This window comes from Sus scrofa, chromosome 1 (assembly GCF_000003025.6).
Source record: "Sus scrofa isolate TJ Tabasco breed Duroc chromosome 1, Sscrofa11.1, whole genome shotgun sequence".
Lineage (NCBI taxonomy): Eukaryota > Metazoa > Chordata > Mammalia > Artiodactyla > Suidae > Sus > Sus scrofa.
The window spans coordinates 127,420,496-127,442,423 of NC_010443.5; the positions used below are offsets into that span (position 1 = coordinate 127,420,496).

The 21,928-nt window shown below is 39.1% G+C and overlaps 1 protein-coding gene and 1 pseudogene across 6 annotated transcripts in view; one reads left to right on the forward strand and one right to left on the reverse strand.

The window, feature by feature from the left end:
• FRMD5 (FERM domain containing 5) overlaps nucleotides 1–21,928 on the forward strand; it is a 335,453-nt gene that overhangs the window by 102,836 nt on the left and 210,689 nt on the right. The gene's annotated exons all lie outside the window — the stretch shown is intronic.
• Nucleotides 1,224–21,928, reverse strand: part of LOC100739345 — a 96,538-nt pseudogene continuing 75,833 nt past the window's right edge.

The window sequence follows — 21,928 nt, forward strand, 5'->3', positions numbered from 1 at the left end:
CTTGGGTGGGGTGTGAGGTCACTAAGATTAATAATGTAGAAGTGATTTTTAGTTCAGAGGAACAGCTTGTCAACAGCTTGTATTTTTAAATGTTGTACTAGATGTTGTACTAGGAAGAAGTATGTTGTGTTCATAGGTTATGTGCTTCGTTATTAGTAACTGCAGTGCATCTGTACCCTAATTATTTCTAGTACTTTGGATTGCTGTTAGGTGACAATGTGGGTATTTGGAATGCAAAATAATTATTAAGGAGCCATCATATATAGTCAGGGTGATTGGATTTCAGCTCTAGTGAATAAAATTTAAACTTGTCCTCTCAGCCCTCTACCTTTTAAAATAAGATTTCTGAATATACTTTAGTGTTGTATTCCTATTCTGGCTATACTTAGAGTTTAGGGAGGTTTGCAGAGTGTTAAATACTCCAAATGAAATCACCAAGAGGCCAAGATTGCAAAAACTGCATTGTCAGAATAGTTTGTTTAAACCCACACAAGGTTATCTTTTTAAAATTTGTGGAATTGTGTGACTCTTTATGGAGAACTCAGGGTTGTTTAGATGTGTTTCTAATACCAAAGATGGCCTTGTGGCTGCTTCCATGGCAAACCTGAAACCATCCCAGGGCTGACCTCTTTGTAGTGGTTGCAAGTAGACAACAAAAGATAATGCTTTTGTGTCTTGGATACTGGTAAGCCTAGACAACAAACAATCTCCATCTCTCCTAAGGGAGTCAGGCTATCAAGCTAATTTTGAAGAGAGGAGAATAGAATGATGGGATGAGTCGGAATAGGGGCCAAGGATTCCAACTTTGCTTCTTTATCCCATTCTCTAGACCTGAGGACTGCACTTACTTTTAACAGTAAGTTAAAAAGTAACTTTTCTCCCACAATCACATGATGGGAATGCATGTGGGTAAGAGAAATTACATTGGCCTCCCAAGAGGACTTAATGTAGAAGGCCTGGATTTGGTATTCAGAATGTCCATTGATCAGCAGCACTAGCATCACCTGGGAGCTTGTTATTTTCCATAATTTCAAGCCCCTTCTCAGACCTACTAGATCAGAATCTGTCATTTAAAAAGACACCCAGGTGATTTGCATGCATGTTGAAATTTGAGAAGCACTGGCATAGGGAATTATGGCTAGTATTTATTTTACTGGTTACGAGCACTCTATATTCCAACCTCTTTTGATCATTTAAAATGTCTGTGAACTTGCCAGAACTGACTAGAACTACAGCATATTGATAGGAGGGAGGTATTTGTATGTGGAGGTGATTGGCTTCCATATAGAAGCCATATAACACCCAGCAAAAACAGTTTCTGATGATATTGCCCTTAATCTGGGAGCCCAAAGGATAGTGTCATCTTTCTGATACCTTACTAGTGTCCTCCTTTACTTTTTTTTTTTTTTTTCTTTTTTTGCGAGGAGGAGACTGATATCTTTATTGCTTTGGGGAAGGGCATGGCCCAGGAGCCCTTGGTGGGGTGGGTCCTCTTCCTCTTCACCATCACAGGCTTCTGGCTGCGCAGGATGGCACTGGCTCTGCGGACGTCGGCCATGCGCAAATCCCGGCGGTACTTGTTCTTTCAGATCATGTGCCCAATGCTGCTAAGAGTGGCTCGGGCATTCTTGTTGATGGTAGTCTGCACGGTTCTTCACTTCATCACCACCACGACTCCTTTGCTGTCCACCTCCGGCTCCACGCCCACAGTTTTGTGGCGAATCAGCTTGTTGCCCCGGAAGGAGTCGCGGGCCTTCAGGTTATTGGGTTTGGTGCTGTACATCTGCTCGTTCCTCTTGATTAGGAAGCTGGAACCGTTCCGCACTGCCAGCTGCACCACCAGCCGTTGCAGATGCGCGGACTTGATGGTAGCTGCGGTGGTGGTCGTGAGATGCGGCCATGTGGTAGGACGAAAGGCCGCACCTCACCTCCTCTCCCTACTTTACTTTGATGGATACATTGAGAAGCGGTTCACTGTTCTTTATCTGCAAAGCCAGCACCTTTACTATAAATGGCAAATAGTTGATTTTAAAAACTCAAAAGATAATTTTTATATAAAGTTTTCTTGCATGAAGTTTGTAGATTTGTTGGGAAAAGGTGGCTTTGTCTAATTTTGCCTGATATATTTATGTAATTACTCTAATATGTGACTTAAAAATTTTTAATTGCACTGGAATTGGTTTGCAACCTTGTCTTAGTTTCTGATGTACAGCAATTAGTTATAAGTATGTATTTCTTTTTCATATTATTTTCCATTGTGGTTTATTATAAGATATTGAATATAGTTCCCTGTGCTATACAGTAAGACCTCATTGTTTCTCTGTTTTATATGTAGTAGTTTATATTTGCTTATCCCAAACTCCTCATTTATCCCTCCTCCACTCCCTTTCCCTCTTGGTAACCATAAATTTGTTTTCTATGTCTGAGTCTGTTTCTGTTTCATAAATAAGTTCATTTGTATCATTTTTTAGGTTCCACATATAAGTGAGACCATATGATATTTGTCTTTCTTTTTGTGACTTCATTTAGATGATTATCTCTATGTCCATCCATGTTGCTATACATGGCATTATTTCATTAGTTTTTATGGCTGAGTAGTGTTCCATTGTGTATGTATGCCACATCTTCTTTGTCCATTCTTCTGTCAGTGGACATTTAAGTTGCTTCCATGTCTTTACTATTGTAAATAATGCTGCATGAACATTAGGATGCATGTGTCTTTTCGAATTAGAGTTTTCTCCAGGTATATGCCTGGGAGTGGGATTGCTAGATCATATGGCAATTCTATTTTTAGGTTTTTAAGGAACCTCCATACTGCTTTCCATAGTTTCTGCACTAATTTACATTCCCACCAACAGTGTAGGAGGGTTCTCTTTTCTCCACATTCTCTCCAGCATTTGTTTTTTTGTAGACCTTTTGATGATGGCCATTCTGATCGATGGGAGGTGATACCTCATTGCAGTTTTGATTTGCATTTCTCTAATAGTTAGTGATACTGAGCATCTTTTCATGTGCATATTGACCATCTGTATGTCTTTGGAGAAATGTCTATTTAGGTATTCTGCCCATTTTTTAAAACCGCTAAACCCATGGCATATGGAAGTTCCCGGGCCAGGAATTGAATCCAAGCCACAGCTGTGACCTGTGCTGCAGCTGTGGCAATGCTGGATCCATTAGCCCACTGCACTGGGATGGGAAATTGAACCTGAACCTCACCAGGGACCCAAGCTGCTGCAGTCAGATTCTTAACTCACTGCACCACAGCAGGAACTCCAATTCTACCCATTTTTTGATTGGGTTATTTTTTGTTGTTGAGTTGTATCATTTGTTTGTATACTTTGAAAATTAAGCCATTATTGGTTGCATTGCTTGCAAATATTTTCCCCCAATGTAGGTTGTCTTTTCGTTTTTTTAAAAAATTATTTCCTTTGCTTTGCAAAAGCTTTAAGTTTGATTAGATTCCATATGTTTATTTTGCTTTTATTTCTATTGTCTTGGGAGACTAGCCTAAGAAAACATTACTGCAATTTATGTCAGAGAATGTTTTGTCTGTGTTCTCTTCTGGGAGTTTTATGGTATCATATCTTACTGTAATATGTGATTTTTAAAGGAATTAAATGAATGTAAAACATGTAGGCAGTAAGATGTGGAGTAGGGTCTCCCTTTAAGTCACAATTGTGACAGGGTCTCTTTATGAGGCATCAGAGGTGTCAGATGACCATTGGGGGGAAAATGGTATGTGTACAGTTGGGGTTCACAGTTGACTAACTCTTTGAGTAAAGGGAGACCCAAGGCTCTGGCTGAAGCTATCTCCTGGATTGTTTTTCTGCTAGTGTCTCCTTTTGTGGAGAATATGCTTTCTGTTCAGTGAAGAGTCCAGTGACCAGAGAGAGTCACACACATTGGCATTGAAGCTTAGACTTTTTATTTTATTTTTGTTACTCTGAAGTTCTGGGAGTGTGACATTTCTTTTTTGGATGCTTTAGGCACATATAACAGGGTCAGGCTAGGTCTGTGCTGCTGCAGGTCCTTTATCCAGTGCTTTAAGATGACATTTTATATCAGGATGCAGTACACATGTCATTCAAAGGCCATTCTGTAGCTGTGGAAACATAAGGACTCACTGAGTTTGCCATGGTTGCATGCAAATATTTGAAAAAGTCAAATGCCTGTCTGAAACAGTTTGTTGGGCTGTTATTGGAGGAAAACAAGAACAAGCTAAAATCAGTTGTTTGAGAGGAATATTTGGCATGGTTTCCCTGAAGTTGGACAAACGTAATTTGTCCGGGTACCCATCTGGGCACACAGTAGCAGTCCTTCTGCCCACAGAAGGAATTTGCACACATTAGACATGTCACTAGTCTGAATCCCCAGGGCATACATAGATCATCCCCATCTGTGTATTTGCTTGCATACACTCTTGTATGTTATATCTATGTATAGTGTTGAAGGCAGAGCCTCCCCCAGGCTGCCTTGCTTTCTTTGAGCTTCTCCCTGTAGTTGGCACTGACTGTACCTTCTGTTCTTCCAAGGTTCGTACAGATGTCAGGCTGTTGGGGGCTCTGCTTCTTGTCTGCCTGACCTGAACACTTTCATAGCCATGTCATTCTAGCAGTTGAAATCTGACCTCACATAAGTCTTATGGCCCAAAGTCTCCTCCAGACAGCATGGTTGCAGAGGAGATTGACACCTTAGAATTTGTCACTCATCCTGTACTTCCTACAAAGTGAGGGCAGTTCTTCCTTTTCTCCCTTTAAGTTTACTATATTCTCATTCATCAATCCTAGCAAAGTTGATTTTACCATCAGAAGTATCTGTTTATTTTAGAGAACAAAGTGTTTTTGCTGGGCTTCTTGTTCTCTCACTTGCTTTTGTGGAGAGAGAGAAAATCCTGTGCTCCATAAACTAAAATGATAGCATTACAATTTTGCCTAAAATTTTACATGATTTGATTAACTACTATCAATAAGTCTATGAGTAAAATCTTCTAGACATCCATCCTCCACTTTTTGGCAGCTGATCCACTATCCTGTTTCTCATACTTGCCAAAGCAGACTCTACACTTTGTGGTCTGAAACATCTTACTAAGGAGATGTGACAAGGGTCCCTCACCATCATCCTTCCTTCTTACTTGCTTCTGACATTTCTCAGTGAGTAGTGGACATGTGTACAACTGGAAAACACAGTACTCTTTGCACATTGACCTTAGGCACATTGTGGTTTATGAAATGGGTTGGCCCCAAACTGCCCTTTTAAAAATTTCCTTCTACAAAATTTATTTCAAAGAAACCTACTGCTAAATCAGTTCTTCAGTAGTATGCTGGGGAATTTGCTTCAATATTTTAAAAGTGCACATAAAGGAAAAGTGCTGCATATGTGATCAAATAGATCAACTTGATTTGAAATGATAGGCATGGTTTACTCTCACACTTATGGATGGCATGATGGTGAGCTTTCCTGGAGTCTATTTTGGATTGAGGTGGGCTTTCATGGCCAGACCTTACCCAGTCAGGGCTGCCTTTGAGTGCAGCCTACAGTTGGAAGGATTAGGGCAAGAAGGGGGAGAACATAAAGGGACATTTCCTTTATTAATGGGTTTCCAGTCAGCTATGCCTAAACAAGGTAGCTGAACTCTGGGAAAGCTCCAGAGCCTTACTGCAAGAAGATGCATTTGGAAGAGAGGAAGAGAGTTCAATGAAGGTCAGAAAATATTAGCCAGGAGTTCCCGTCGTGGCGCAGTGGTTAACGAATCCGACTAGGAACCATGAGGTTGCGGGTTCGATCCCTGCCCTTGCTCAGTGGGTTAAGGATCTGGCATTGCCGTGAGCTGTGATGTAGGCTGCAGACGCGGCTCGGATCCCGCGTTGCTGTGGCTCTGGCGTAGGCCGGTGGCTACAGCTCCGATTCAACCCTGGCCTGGGAACCTCCATATGCCGCGGGAGCGGCCCAAGAAATAGCAACAATAACAACAACAACAACAAAGGCAAAAGACAAAAAAAAAAAGAAAAAAAAAAAAAGAAAATATGAGCCAGAGAGAAGACAAGGTATAGGAGAATCGAAGCCTGGTTCAGCAGCAACTGTCAGGCGTTTCTTCTTGGATGTGAAGCTCAGGGCTCATTCTTTTTTTTTTTTAATGTAATTTTATTGCCATATAGTTGGTTGATTTACAATATTGTATTAGTTTCAGATGTACAGAAAAGTGAATCAGTCATACATATAAATATATCCATTCTTTTTTCCTACATGGGTTATTACAAACTATTGAGTAGATTTTCCTGTGCTGTATGGTAGGTTTTCATTAATCAGGAGTCATTCTTCAAGTCCTGCTAAACAGATTGGGGGAACTAAGTCCTCTGGGGATGCTTGTTATACATACAGAGTCGTAGCCTGTCAGAGATTCTGATTCAGTAGATCTGAGGTAGCCTCCTGGAATCTGTGTGTACCATTGCTCCAGGAGATTCTTATGATTGGGTACTTCAGGGAAACAGTCTGCAGCTAGACTGCATTTATTTTGTTAGATGGGACTCTGTTGGCTGGCTCCCCAGGAGTCCAGTGAGTGAGTGATGAACAGTGAATCACTGCATCATGGTAATATTCATCTGTGGACGTAATGATTCCGTTGACGCTTTCTAAAGAGGCCATTTCTATGGGTCCCTCAATGAATTTTCCTAGAACTGTTTATCAGCCCGCTTGAAGTTTGTTAGATGAATTTGGTCTGATTAAAGATGGGAAAAATGGCTCCTCTGAACTCACTGCCTCTTCATCTTCCAAAACATCTTTCAGAATGTTCATGTTCATATATCAGTAACTCAGAGTGAATGCTGGCTGTAAAATGAAATAGGAATCATAGGCTTTGGATTTACATTATAGACATAAAACTTCTAAATATGTGTAGCCTAAAATAATTTTTGCCATGGTCAACAGAAATGTTAAGTAGAATGGAAAATAAACCTCAGGGACTGTACACTAACGGTGGATAACTTGTGAATCTAGGAGCTTGGTCAACACTGGAGGATTTCCAACACACTGGTAAGTGGGGATTTTTGTGGCTCAGTACAATGTTTATATCTTAGATAGGACTAGCTGGCTATAGGTATCTGAACAAAACTTGATCTAGCCTTAGTGGAAAGAATGGTTTATTATAAAGATAGAGGGGTTGGCAGACCCAAGAACAAGAGAGCAGCTGGGCCTCAGCTATAGGAACTAGGGAAAAAGTAGGAAGCCACTGCAGACCAAAGAGGTTCTTGGGCTCCCTCTTCCTTTGCTTTTGTTTGCACATCAGCCTCTTTCTTATCTATGTACAGACCTGATTTCTCTGCACCACTGTCTACTTGGTAGAAAAATGACTACCCGATGGTACCAGAGTTACTGCGTTACCACTGTTGTGGTTCCAGCCTCAGGGGATCTGCCTTGACTTTTTCATGGTTCTTATTCCACACTCTCAGGAGAGAAAATCTCATAGGCCTGGCTTGAGTCTGTGCGCATCCCTGGGCTCATGATAAATTCAAGGCTGCCAGAATCCATATTCTCTGAAAATATGGGATGCAATGCGGAGATGTGACCCCTGAGAAAGGAGGATCCTTGTGAGGTGATCTGCTCATCCCAAAAGACAGCTACTGCAGTGTGGATTGTTTATGATGTCTGTGATTTTTTTTTTTTCCAATGGGGCTGGATTATATTGCTTCCTTAAGATATCATTGTGGCTGCAGTGTTTTATCACCAAGGCATTGTTTCTCTTCTGTGCTTTTGCATGTGCTAACAGATCTAGTCATTCCCCTCCTTCCTCACCTGGCTGACCCCCATTCATGTTCAAGTTTCAGATCAAATGACTCTTCAGGAGAACTCATCAGTAAGTTTTCCTTGCTTCTATATGCACCTCCCTTCACCTGTCCCCGATGAGATCAAGATTTTTTGGCCTGAAGGAGGAAAGGAAAGTTTAGAAAATGTGCACCTCCTTAAAAATGAGCCCTAAGCCCTGTACTCCCCACCTAATTAATAGAAGTTTCTGCGCTAATAAAAGAGAGCAACACAGGGGCTAGAAGAAATGCACAATTACTATAATACACATCAAATAGAAGCTCCAGAAGAACAGTGTAGGAGGAGATAACATTAGGATATGGGATCAGTGAAAGACTTGCTGAAGGAGATTTCACTTGAGACAGGCCTTGAAATGTAGGTTGAGGTTGAGATGGCAGGAGACAGAGAATTTTAGATACAGAGGTCAGAATAAATAGGAGCATGAATGTAGCAAAATTCAAGGTGCAAAACTCACTTCACTAGAACGGAGGGTAGAGGTGCATTAGGAGATTAATCTAGAAGAGGTCACTTAGAAAGGATATCTTCTGTTGGGCAGAAAAGAAATTATACTTAATTCCATTGATGGGGGCAGGGGGAGCTATTGACAATTTTGGATCGAGGAATTACATCTTTAGAATGTAAACTCTGTAAGAAGGGCTTAATCTCTAGAATATATAAGCAACTTATACAACTCAACAGCAAAAAAACCAATCAATCAATGGAAAAATGGGCAAAAGACCTGAATAGACATTTCTCCAAAGAAGATATACAGATGGCCAACAAACACATGAAAAAATGCTCAACATCGCTGATTATAAGAGAAGTGCAAATGAAAACTACCATGAGATACCACCTCACACCAGTCAGAATGGCCATCATTAATAAATCGACAAATAACAAGTGCTGGAGGGGCTGTGGAGAAAAGGGAACCCTCCTGCACTGCTGGTGGGAATGTAAACTGGTACAGCCACTATGGAGAACAGTTTGGAGATACCTTAGAAATCTATACATAGAACTTCCATATGACCCCACAATCCCACTCTTGGGCATCTATCCGGACAAAACTCTCCTTAAAAGAGACACATGCACCCGCATGTTCATTGCAGCCCTATTCACAATAGCCAGGACATGGAAACAACCCAAATGTCCATCGACAGATGACTGGATTCAGAAGAAGTGGTATATATACACAATGGAATACTTCTCAGCCATAAAAAAGAATGACATAATGCCATTTGCAGCAACATGGATGGAACTAGAGAATCTCATACTGAGTGAAATGAGCCAGAAAGACAAAGACAAATACCATATGATATCACTTATAACTGGAATCTAATACCCAGCACAAATGAACATCTCCTCAGAAAAGAAAATCATGGACTTGGAGAAGAGACTTGTGGCTGCCTGATGGGAGCGGGAGGGAGTGGGAGGGATCGGGAGCTTGGGCTCATCAGACACAACTTAGAATAGATTTACAAGGAGATCCTGCTGAATAGCATTGAGAACTTTGTCTAGATACTCATGTTGCAACAGAAGAAAGGGTGGGGGAAAAACTGTAATTGCAATGTATACATGTAAGGATAACCTGACCCCCTTGCTCTACAGTGGGAAAATAAAAAAATAAAAAATAAATAAAAAAAAAGAATGTAAGCTCTGTAAGGTCAAAAGCCTGTGTCTTTTTCTCTGAATGTTATAGTAGCTTAGCATCTGATATAGAGAATGTGTACTGAACAAATAGCCATGACTCCATGAATGATTAGAACCATATTTTAGCAACAGTCTATCAGTACCACACAGAATGGGTATAGGGGAAAACTAGGAACTGCAAGAGCAACTTGGAGGTGAATACAGTAGTTTGGATGAGAATGAAGACCTCTCAGCTAGAACAGAAAGGATGGAGGCTGCCATAGTGAGATGCTGTAGAAGTAGAATCTGAAGCACCAGGCAGACAAACCAGAGGGAAGAGACCCTTTTAGTCAAGGGGGACTGGATTCTCCAAAGAGAGAGAGGACTGTACAAAAACTACAAATTACTGTTTTATGAGAGAAAATATGAAGTATTTTGTTGCTCTAGGTTTTAAAATTAAAAGTTGGTGGGCATTTAGGTTGCTTCCTTTTCTTGGCTATTTTAAACAGTGTTGCAGTGGACATTGGGGTACTTATATCTTTTTGAATTATGATCAATAAAGAACATTGGGGTGCTTATATCTTTTTGAATTATGATCAATATTGTACATAAATACAATGGAATATTTCTCAGCCTTAAAAAGCATGAAATAATACCACTTACAACAATATGGATGCAACTAGGGATTATCACACTAAATGAAGAAAGTCAGACAGAGGAAGAAAAATACCATACGAGATCATAACATGTAGAATCTAATAAAAATGGTACAATAGAGTTTACAAAACAGAAACAGACAAAAAATTTCAAAACCAAACTTATGTTTTACCAAAGTAGAAATGTAGGAGGGGTTTGGATTGATACATACACACTACATCTATAAAATAGATGGGTAACCAGGACATACTGTATGGGAAAAGAATCTGAAAAGGAATGGCATATGTATAATTGATTTACTTTGCTGTACACCTGAAATTAATACAACTTTGTAAGTCAACTATATTCCAATAAAATTAATTAAAAAATAAAAGTTGGGAACTTTAAAAAAATTCATTGGTATATAGTTGACTCACAATGTTGTATTAGTTTCAGGTGTTCAGCAAAGCAAATCAGCTATACATACACCTCTATCCATTTGTTTTTCCCATAGGTTATCACAGACTATTGAGTAGATTTTCCTGTGCTGTACAGTAGGTCCTTGTTAATTATCTGTTTTATATATAGTGGGCGTATATGTTATGCCTAAATAAATCATAAGTGATTTTTTAAAATATATACTTTAAGGTATGCTTTTCTCCCATCCTTGTGTCATCATACAGTGAGGTGCTCTGTTGTTGTTAGGCCCAAACTTTATCGTAAAATTCTTTCATACATGGGCCCTCTTTTTCCCCTTCCTCTCTTGACTGAGGGGGGAGCAGGAGGAAGGGAGGAGAAGAGGGCCTCATGCAGCACATTGTTGTAAAGAAAACAAACCAAAAACTGTCAGTTAAAAAAGAAAACTTCCTTTGGGCAGAAGTAAATTAAAAGAGTTGGCCTAGAGTTTCCATTCTCCAACAACAACAGGAAAGTTTGTGGAAAAAATGAGTGTTTAATGAAACAACCACCATGTTTATAAGGGTGTAGGTTGTAAACCTTCCAAAGATAATTTTCTGGAACTTAGTACTGTAGGGCTTTTACATTGATTCCCATTTTCCCCTCACAAAATCTTGTTCACATTCATATGTTGTGATTTATCTTCTTCCAAAGCTGCTTGTGTTTAGAAAAGAGCTAAATTAGTCAGAGAAGGGTTCGTTATGGACATTATCATGGGCCCTCTGCTGGGTACTGGTGATGAGGAGTCTTATAAATTGTTTAAGTTTCTTGTGCTCGGGGAATTTATAGTCCTGGCTTAGGAAACAGGAAAAAATGAAATAGCATTATATAGCACATACTAAGTGCCAAGGAAGACTGATTTCATAGTGTTTGTTTCATAAATGAATTGAAACAACCAGTCAGGTACACCATACCATTTAAATGGATTTAATTTATCATTTTCTTCTCCTTAAGGAGAACACTTAAGGATTTCCTAAAGATCTCATTGAGAGAGAAAATCATGTTTGACAAATTAAATAGAATGCGATTATTAATAGCTTACAGTTGCTATAAATTGATCTCAAATGCTTGGTACTTGAATAATGAAACAGGTTCTTTGATTTATGGTGTAACTCCATTGCCAAGTGTTTCCATAGTTACTGTGCTCTTTGTGCAAGGTCCCTGAGGTGGTTGTGTTAGATAGTCTCAAATTGCCCATTTTCTCAGATTGCATATTTGCAGTCTGTAGCCATGGAAAGAATTTAGTAGTTGTGGTAAGGATTCATAGTGGTCTTTTTAAAAATTCAAAACAAGGAAGGTAGAGTGATTAAAATACAGCACCTTCTTTGGAAATGAGTACAATAAGACTTAATTTAAAGACGCACATCTTGAGGGGAAAATTGCAGTTATTCATCTCTCTGGTAACTCAGAGAAGGCTTCCGCTGCATTTTGTCTTTGGTAAAAAAGTATCTTGAGCTGCCTGAGCTGGCTGTTGTGGCCAGATATTGTATGTGCAGAAATATAATTACAGGTCAATATGCAAAATCTGGCTATTACACACATAACTGAAGTTGGTAACATATATGAGGCATCTCAAGAGAGTAGTACTCACTAGATACTTTATTTATATCATCTCAGTAATTTTACAGGTGAGCCTTCTGAAGCTCTAAGAGATGAGTTAACTTGCTTATGGCCTTGCAGCTTGTAAGTGGGATCTAACATGATGTACTTTGATGTGTCTGACATTTACCAGTACCAGAGATTTTTACATTCCTGGCATCACCTTTGTGTGCCTCTGGCTTTAACTCCAGAATAGCTGAGTTAAACATGGAGACTGAAGTAGGAGTTACCTCCCTGACATACAAATTTAGTTCAAGTGAAGTCAGTGATGGAGGTGAGAGTGCATGTGAGCATGTGTGTTTACAGACACACTCATGTATATACTGCTAGGGGACAGTGTTGGAGTTTGTGCTGTGCCTCTCTCTTTAAGATAAAAGAAGGTGGGGGGAGACAAAATTTTATTAGGCCCTTAGGCCTTACCAGCTACTTTCTCATCTCTCCAGCCTTATAATCTACACTCTGGTGTCTTGACTTAGCTGGCTGCATGCACTGTGGACATCCTTGAATGAAATTGTTGCTAGTCTTTATGTCCCAAATATTTTCCTTAGCTTGCTCTGACTTCTGAAAGCCACCACAATAAAATGCCACCTGTTAGGAAACGATTGACTTTTTAAAGGACAGACGGGCATCCCTGTTTTTCTCCTGGGGTTTCTGGTATTGACAGAGAATGGTTAGTTTCAAATTATACACACACTTAAAACCATTGTAATAGCTTTATATAGGCTTTCTTTCTTATTTAACAAGAAGAATGGACCCACAGAGAAACATTTCAAAGCATGTCTGAGATTGTGAAGTAGGTTAGTGCTGAGGGCAAAAGTAAATGTGGGGAAAAAAGTAGAACTAGAGATTCAGAGCCACTGCCTTTCTGTCCCTTGTTGGTACATTCTTTCTATTTTATCAGACAGCCAGCTTTTACTTTCTCTAGAATCCTGTCTCTGGGTTTTTAGTGTAAATCAATAAAAAATAGGATTAATATGAAAGTTTATTTGCAGTATCAAATGTCCACTTGTTTTATACACTAAGAAATTCCTTAAACAAACCATTTTGATTGGTTCAGGAGAAAACCACTACTGAGTGGTAGTGCTTAATGGTTAAGGGGGTAGGGCCTTGAAGTCATATTGAACAGGATTCAGATCCCACCTCTGATAGTACTGGCTGTTTGGTTTCAGAGAAGCTAGTTAACCTTGTTAAACTTCAGTTTCCTGTCCTGTAAAACAAAGAGTAGTTCTTGCCTCCCAGAGTTTCTGTGACAATGAAAGGAGATGATGCCTATAAAGTGCCTATCATAGGGCCTGGTAGGTGACATGGAATAAATAGATGGTAGGGTCATTTTCCCTCTAATTCTAGTCTTCAGCACCTCTCTAGAGACATAGGTTTTAGGGGAAGGAAGAAGGTAACAGGCTAGGAGGGATGACCTAGAACGGTTGGTACCACTCAGGGGTGCACAGGTAGAATCACAACTTGTGGAAGAAGAATCAGGATGTCATTTCTCTCTTTCAAGTCCCAATACTGAACCAAAAAATGCATAGGTGAGGGACTATTATACTTATCCTGGAGTATCCTTAAAATTGTAGACTTCTTACCACATATTTATGATTCCACTAAAATGAAATTTCCAGAGTAGGCAAATCTATAGAGATAAAGTTGATGAAGAGTTGGTTAGGACTGGTGGGGACAGGGTTAGTGGGAAGTGGGGAATTTCTGCTAACGGGCACAGGGTTTCTTTTTGGGGTGTTGAAAATGTTCTAAAATTAATTATGGTGATGATCACGCAATACTCTGAATGCAGTAAGAACCATTGAATTGTATACTTTAAAAGACATTAATTGTACGGTGTGTGCACTGTATCTCAATAAAGTTAAGAAATTGTTGAATTCTTGCCTATCTTGTCAACAAGAATGTAATTTCACATGAGGAAACTGAGGAAAAGCAACTTGCACAGGTCATACAGGTAGTAAATGGTAAAGCCAAATTTCAAAAGTTCACTGTGGCTCCAAAACTGCCCTTAAAAAATTATATAAATATAATTATATGTAAATATATATAATTTTATATATATATATATGTATATATATATATATGTTGCTTTTTAGAGTCACACCTGTAGCTTATGGAAGTTCTTGAGCTAGGGGTTGAATTGGAGCTGCAGCTGCCAGCCTATGCCACAGCCACAGCAACGTGGATCTGGGACACATCTGCAACCTACACCACAACTCATGGCAACACCAGATCCTTAACCCACTGAGCGAGGCCTGGGATTGAACCCACATCCTCATGAATTCTAGTCAGGTTTGTTTCTGCTGAGCCACAATAGGAACTCACACACACACACACACACACGTATATACATATATACACATACACACACACATATAAAGAACAGTTTTAGGTTCACAGCAATTGAGCAAAAGGTACAGAATTCCCCTATACTGCCTCTTTCTACACATGCCCAGTCTACCACAAGATGGTACATTTGTTATAATTAATGAACCTACACTGGCACATCATTATCACCCAAAGTCCATAGTTTTACTAGAGTTTACTCTTGGTGTTGTATATTCTGTAGGTTTGGACAAATGTATAAGGACATGTATGCTCCAATGTAGTATTGTGTCATAGTTGTCTTTCTGCCATACAAATCCTCTCTGCTCACTTAAAAACCCATACTTCTAACTTTTGCAATAGGTTGTCCCTTTTCACCTTTCATTTTGTATATTTCAAAAGAGCTGTCCTGACTGCTTTCCCTTCTGAATTCATGGTATATGTTAAGTACATGTTCTTAAATTTTTATCATACCGTTTTTCATTAGTATATTATTATTTTCTGTGAATCCTACTTAATATGATTTCAATAAGGAAGGAAGGAAGGGAATTAGCCCTCTGTCCCTTTGTAACCCTGACCCCTTACATTATCAATATCATGAATGATGATTTTGTGCAGTAAATGGAAATCCTCTGCATAGTAGTGTTCTGTGAAGGCTAGTATCCCTTTCATAGTGTAAATGTTTCTTAAAAGATAATTATGCTGTTTTAATGACGTCCTCATCCTTACCCTCCCTTACCCCTATCTGTTCTACCTTTTAAGCATCTTCATAGAACTATTCTATCAATAGTCTAATCCCCCCTTTAAAAAATCTAATGTAATATTTACTATTGTAATCATTTAAAAATGTACAATTCAGTGGCATTAAGTACAAAAACTGTCAGCACTACCTAGTTCTAGAACTTTTTCATCACCCAAAAGAACATTCCATATTCATAAAGCAGTTTCTCCCTGTTCTCTCCTACCCAGGCAACTGCTAATCCTTGTCTCCATGAATTTACCCATCCTGGATATTTTATATAATGGAATCATACAATGTATAGACTTTGGTGTGTGGCATCTTTCACTGTGCATAGTGTTTTCAAGGTTTATCTGCACCGTAGCATATATTAGATCTGAGTAATATTCCATTGTGTGAATCCACCACATTTAGTTTCTCCATTCATCTGTTGATAGACATTTGGATCCTTTCCATATTTTGGCTCTTGTGACTACAGCTGCTGTGAACATTCATGTACAAGAATGCACCTAGGAGTGACATTGCTGTTTCAAATCATAATTTTATGTTTAGTTTATTAAGGAACCTTCACTATCCCTTTTATAATGTTTCAGATATTATATAACACATAAAGATGTTACTACTTGCAATTAAACACATTCCTTTCTCTTTCCTAGGGCTAAATGGTTGATGGCCTTCTCAATTCTACCTCTGAAACCTCTTTTCTCAACTTCACTTAAGCCATCAGACTCTTAATGTATCTTACCAAATGAACTGCTGATCGTGTGATTTGAGCAAATTATTTATTCACTCTGTTTTAGTTTCAGTATAGATAAAATGGGGAATAATCTCTCTAGAGTTATTTTGTTTTATTTTATTTATTTATTTCCACTATATAACATGGGGTCCAAGTTACACATACATGTATACATAATTTTTCCTCCCATTGTCATGTTGCAATGTAAGTATCTAGACATAGTTCTCAATGCTACACAGCAAGATCTCATTGTAAATCCATTCCAAGAGAAATAGTTTGAATCCATTAACCCCAAGCTCCCTATCCCTCCAACTCCCTCCTCTCCCCCTGGGCAACCACAAGTCTATTCTCCAAGTCCATGATTTTCTTTTCTGTGGAAAGTTTCACTTGTGTTGTGTATTAGATTCCAGTTATAAGTGATATCATATGGTATTTGTCTTTCTCTTTCTGGCTTATTTCACTCAGTATGAGAGTCTCTAGTTCCATCCATGTTGCTATTACGTCATTCTTTTTTATGGCTGAGTAGTATTCCATTGTATATATATACACCACATCTTCCGAATCCAATCATCTGTCAATGGACATTTGGGTTGTTTCCAGCTCTTGGCTATTGTGAATAGAGCTGCAGTGAACATGTGGGTGCATGTGTCTTTTTTAAAGAAAGTTTTATCTGGGTATATGCACAAGAGTGGGACTGCTGGGTCATGTGGTAGTTCTATGTATAGATTTCTAAGGTACCTCCATACTGTTCTCCATAGTGGCTGTACCAGCTTACATTCCCACCAAAAGTGCAGGAGGGTTCCCTCTTCTCTACACCCTCTCCAACATTTGTTATTTGTAGACTTTATTAATGACAGACATTCTGACTGTTGTGAGGTAGTATCTCGTAGTTTACTCTTCTGTATTTTTTACTTAATGTTCTGTTTTGGTCTCTGAGGAGTTTCCTTAGTTTCTTGAAAACTTAGCTATCTATTTAAAAGGATCTTTGATATATATATATATATATATATTTGAATCTTTGTGTGTGTGTGTGTGTGTGTTTGCCATTTCTTGGGCCACTCCCATGGCATATGGAGGTTCCTAAGCTAGGGGTCTAATCGGAGCTGTAGCTGCCAGCCTATGCCAGAGCCACAGCAACACGGGATCCGAGCTGCATCTGCAACCTACACCACAGCTCACGGCAACACCGGATCGTTAACCCACTGAGCAAGGCCAGGGATCGAACCCACAACCTCATGGTTCCTAGTCGGATTCGTTAACCACTGTGCCACGACGGGAACTCCGGATCTTTGATATATTTTATTCTGAGTTTTGTTGAGCTTTGTTGGAGGAGGCTTTTCAGGTTATCTTATCCACCCTATTATCATAAATAAAAAGTTGGAGTTCCCATCGTGGCGCAGTAGAAGCAATTCCGACTAGAAACCATGAGGTTGTGGGTTCGATCCCTGGCCTCACTCAGTGGGTTAAGGATCTGGCGTTGCCGTGAGCTGTGGTGTAGGTCGAAGACGCGGCTCAGATCCCACATTGCCGTGGCTCTGGCGTAGGCCTCACAAACAGTTCCTAGCCTGGGAACCTCCATATGCTGTGGGTGCGGCCCTAAAAAGACAAACGACAATAAATCAATAAACAAATAAATAATCTTTCTGTAGTTCTAATTTCATCTCCTATCTTTCCCCTTTGCCTTCATATAGGACTCTTTTGGGGCTATAGAACTGGGGTCAGTTCATCTTTATATTCCTAGGATCTGGGATATAGTGGTTATATAATATGTTTAGTAAGTTAATGAGTATTCTGCAGGCTACAATATTTATTTGGAAGACTTGTTCACTTTTTTAAAATTCACAGCAAACTAATGGCTGGAGTTGTTAAACAATAATGTATATAAATGCCAGCTGCTAAGTGAGATTTATGCATGTAAGAATATTTGCCAGTGGCCGTATTAGATTTCCAAGGGTAGGTGTCTTTGTACTCAGATCACAGACATTTATGTATTCTGATCCCTGGATGTGGTTTATACATGCTGACTCCCCAGACTCTGTACTATAGTCACAATCTTTTAGCAGAATTATAAATATAATTCCCATGTGAGTGCTGGCCTCTGAGTTTTAAAAGTATTCTTAGAGTTGTTATCAGTTATTCACTGGAGATATAACAATTAAAATAATGTTGTAGGAGTTCCCATTGTGGTACAGTGGAAACAAACTGACTGGTGTCCATAAGGATGGTGGTTCAATCCCTGGCCTCACTCAGTGGGTCAAGGATCTGGCATTGCTGTGACCTGTGGTTTAGGTCACAGATGCAGCTTGGATTTGGTGTTGCTGTGGCTGTGGTGTAGGCTGGCAGCTGCAGCTCTGATTTGACCCATAGCCCGGGAACCTCCATATGCTGTGGGTGCAGCCCTAAAACACAAATAAAATAAAATAAAGTGAAATAGTGTTGTAGATTAAAAATAAACTGCATTTCTATAGTTCCTTTTATTTTTTATTTTTATTTATTTATTTATTTTTGTTGTTTTGCCTTTTCTAGGGCCACTCCCACGGCATATGGAGGTTCCCAGGCTAGGGGTCTAATCGGAGCTGTTGTTAACGTCCTACAGCACAGCCACAGCAACGTGGGATCCGAGCCGTGCCTGCAACCTACACCGTAGCTCACGGCAACGCTGGATCCTTAACCCACTGAGCAAGGCCAGGGATTGAACCCCCAACCTCACGGTTCCTAGTCAGATTCGTTAACCACTCCACCACAACGGGAACTCCTATAATTCTTTTTAAAAACCTTCTTGCTATATATAGCACTGGGAACTATATCTAGTCACTTATGATGGAGCATGATAATGTCAGAAAAAAGAATGTGTACATGTATGTGTGTCTAGGTCACCTTGTTGTGCAGTAGAAAATTGACAGAACACTGTAAACCAGATATAATGGAAAAAAATAAAAATCATTATGAAAAATAAAAATAAAAAACTTGATTGGAGTATGTTACATATACAATTCACCCATTTAAAGAATACTGTTCAGTAGCTATTAACATATTCACTGAGTTCTGCAACCATCCCCACTCAATTATAGAACATTTTATACCCCCCTAAAGAAAACCTTGTACCTGCTTTTAGTCACTTCCCAGTCTTTTATTCCCTCAGCTTGGCAACCACTAATCCATTTCCTGTCTCTATGAATTTGCCTGTTTTGGACATTTCATGTAAATGAATTCATGCAAAATGTGGCCTTTTGTGTCTTGCTTCTTTTACTTAGCACGTTTGAAAGATTCATCCATGTGGTAGTATGTATCAGTACTTCATTTTTTTTCTTTTTACAGCCGCACCTGCGGCATATAGAAGTTCCCAGTCTAGGGGTCGAAATGGAGCCGCAGCTGAGGCCACAGCCACAGCAACCCCGGATCTGAGCTGCCTCTGTGACCCACGCCGCAGCTTGTGGCAACGCCAGATCCCTAACCCAGTGAGCAAGGCCAGGGATGGAACTCAAATCCTTGTGGACACTGTGGCATGTTCTTAACCCACTGAGCCACAATGAGAACTCCAGTACTTCATTTTTGAGGCTGAATAACATTCCATTGTATGAATATTCCACTTTTTGTTTATCCCTTCATCAGTTGGTGGCTATTTAGATTGTTTCCACTTTTTTAAGCTAATATAAATAATGCTTCTATGAATATTTGTGTACAATTTTTATGTGGGTGTATATTTCTGTTTCTCTTGTGTATATACATAGGAATGAAGTTGCTGCATCACATGATACTCTTAGGTTTAACCATGTGATGAGGTGTCAGCTTGTTTTTTTCATAGTCCTTTTAACTTAAGAAAATAATTGTGACATCTACTGATTTATCTTTATAGTATCTCCATTTTACAAATGAGAAAACTAGGTATAGGAAATTGGACTTGTTTGCCGAAGATCACACAACTAAAAAGAGTCATGTCTTCTAGCACCTGTAGCAGTAATCTTTCTCTTTGAGTTTCTCGGCTGCCATCTGTATCTAGTTGAAATAGAGGTGAATAGCAATGCATTAAAATATTCAAAAGTTTACGTTTCTTAAGTTAATATGATCTTAGCTATATTAATAGAAACATCCAAATAGATGTTTGAAACAAGGGAGAATATGATCCTTCTATCCTTAACACTTAACTATCCCACGGCTAAAATGTTAGTTTCCATCTGGGATGATATACTTTAAGACAGACACTGTCAAGCAGGAGTTTGTTCAGAGAAGAGCAGCCAAAAAAAAAAAAAAAAAAAAAAGGATTAAACACTATGATATTGAATAAAGGCTATATTCTCCAGTGGAGAAGAGAGAAAACTTAGAAGAATATGATAGCTTCTTCCAGATTAGAATATCTAGCATATGGATCATGTAGAAAAAGAGGTTTAGAGCTGTGCTGTCTTGCCCCCAGAGAGAAGCAGCAGAAAGTTGCGAGGAAATAGATGTCTTGCAACATTCATACCTGAATTCATATCAGAATAATTTCTGACAGTTGGAGTTAGTTAAAAATGAATTGGGCTGCCTTGGGAGTTCATATGATTCTCCATTAATAATAGGACCCAAACAGGTACAAGCGGACTACTAGTAGGGGAATTCTGTAATGGTGATTCAGCATCCTGTGGGTTGCATTAGATGATTTTTGAGATTCCTTCCAACTATGAGAAACTGGTTCTTTGAAGTCTAGAGAAAGCAAAGGTAGAGGTGTTAATAACACCATAGCCTGGAAAACAGTGGACATATATAAAGATGGGTGTATTATCATCCTCTTGATATTTGGTAGCCAGATCATAAAGTTGTAGAACAGTGAGGGACCTCATTGATCACTGTGCACCCCTTCATTATGTAGATAAGGATGCAGATAGAGGGATTATTCACTTTACCTAAGGTTAAATACCCACTTACTGGCAGAGTCTTGACTAGAATCCATATTGTTTTAAAATAATAAATATTTTAACTATTAACAAATAACTTACTGGATAGAAATACTGACAGATCCAAGACTAGATTATGACCAGATCCTTAATGTGTTGTTATTGAAAGCTGGGTATGTTTAGGATGTCTCTCTAACCTTTTGAGGACAAGATCAAAGAGTGTGAATGACAAGCTTTACCACAAAACTCACCTTGGTGCCGCTGTCAGAGAGAAGATATTGAACTAAATGAACCATTGATTTGACACAGTATGGCCCTTTAAACTGTGTTTCTGTGTCTTTGTGTTTTCTTCTATCTTTGCCTTTATCATTGTTTCTGAATGTTCTATTATTTTCATAGTGTGATCCCACTAATCTTGTTTTATTCCAGGTTCACCTTTATCTGAGTGTCTTGAATGTTTAACACATAGAACAAATGCATTAAACAGCAAAGACTTCTAATATTGACAACAGCAAAAACAGTAAAGCATTCAAGAGCAATGAAATAAAAACAGTGGGGGGAAAAATCCTGGGCTCAGTTGAAGCTCCTCTAGGGGCATGTCAGCCAGTTATGAGGCCCGTGCAGGACCACTGAGGTGGTCAGGTTGCACATCAGTGTGCCAGACTATGGATAGACAGAGGTTCTGTCCCCCAAATTTAGTTACATAGTCTGAAAGTGTTATAACCATTAGTAAGACTGGCATGAGAAATGAAATCTAATCTTGATCATTGTTTTGAATCTTTCAAGAGGAGTTGATCAAATAAATTTTCTTCTTTAAAATGGATGCTGTTTAGGATTCTAGGGATATCTTGATTCCGTTCTGCTCATCTCTATGGGATTGGATGTCTTAATCTTCCACATAGTTTCCTAAAGAGAATATTAGGATAGTTTGCATATTTTCAGTTCTCTTTTCACTATTGTGTTATCACATGAAATAGCCTGTTATATATGTCCACTGAGACCCAAAGGTAAAAGAAGGGCATTTTAATCTGCCTTTTAAAGCATACGATCAGGAGGTATTTGAAGAGTTCCCATTGTGGCTCAGCAGAAACGAACCTGACAGTATCCATGAAGATGCGGGTTCAATCCCTGGCCTTGCTCAGTGTG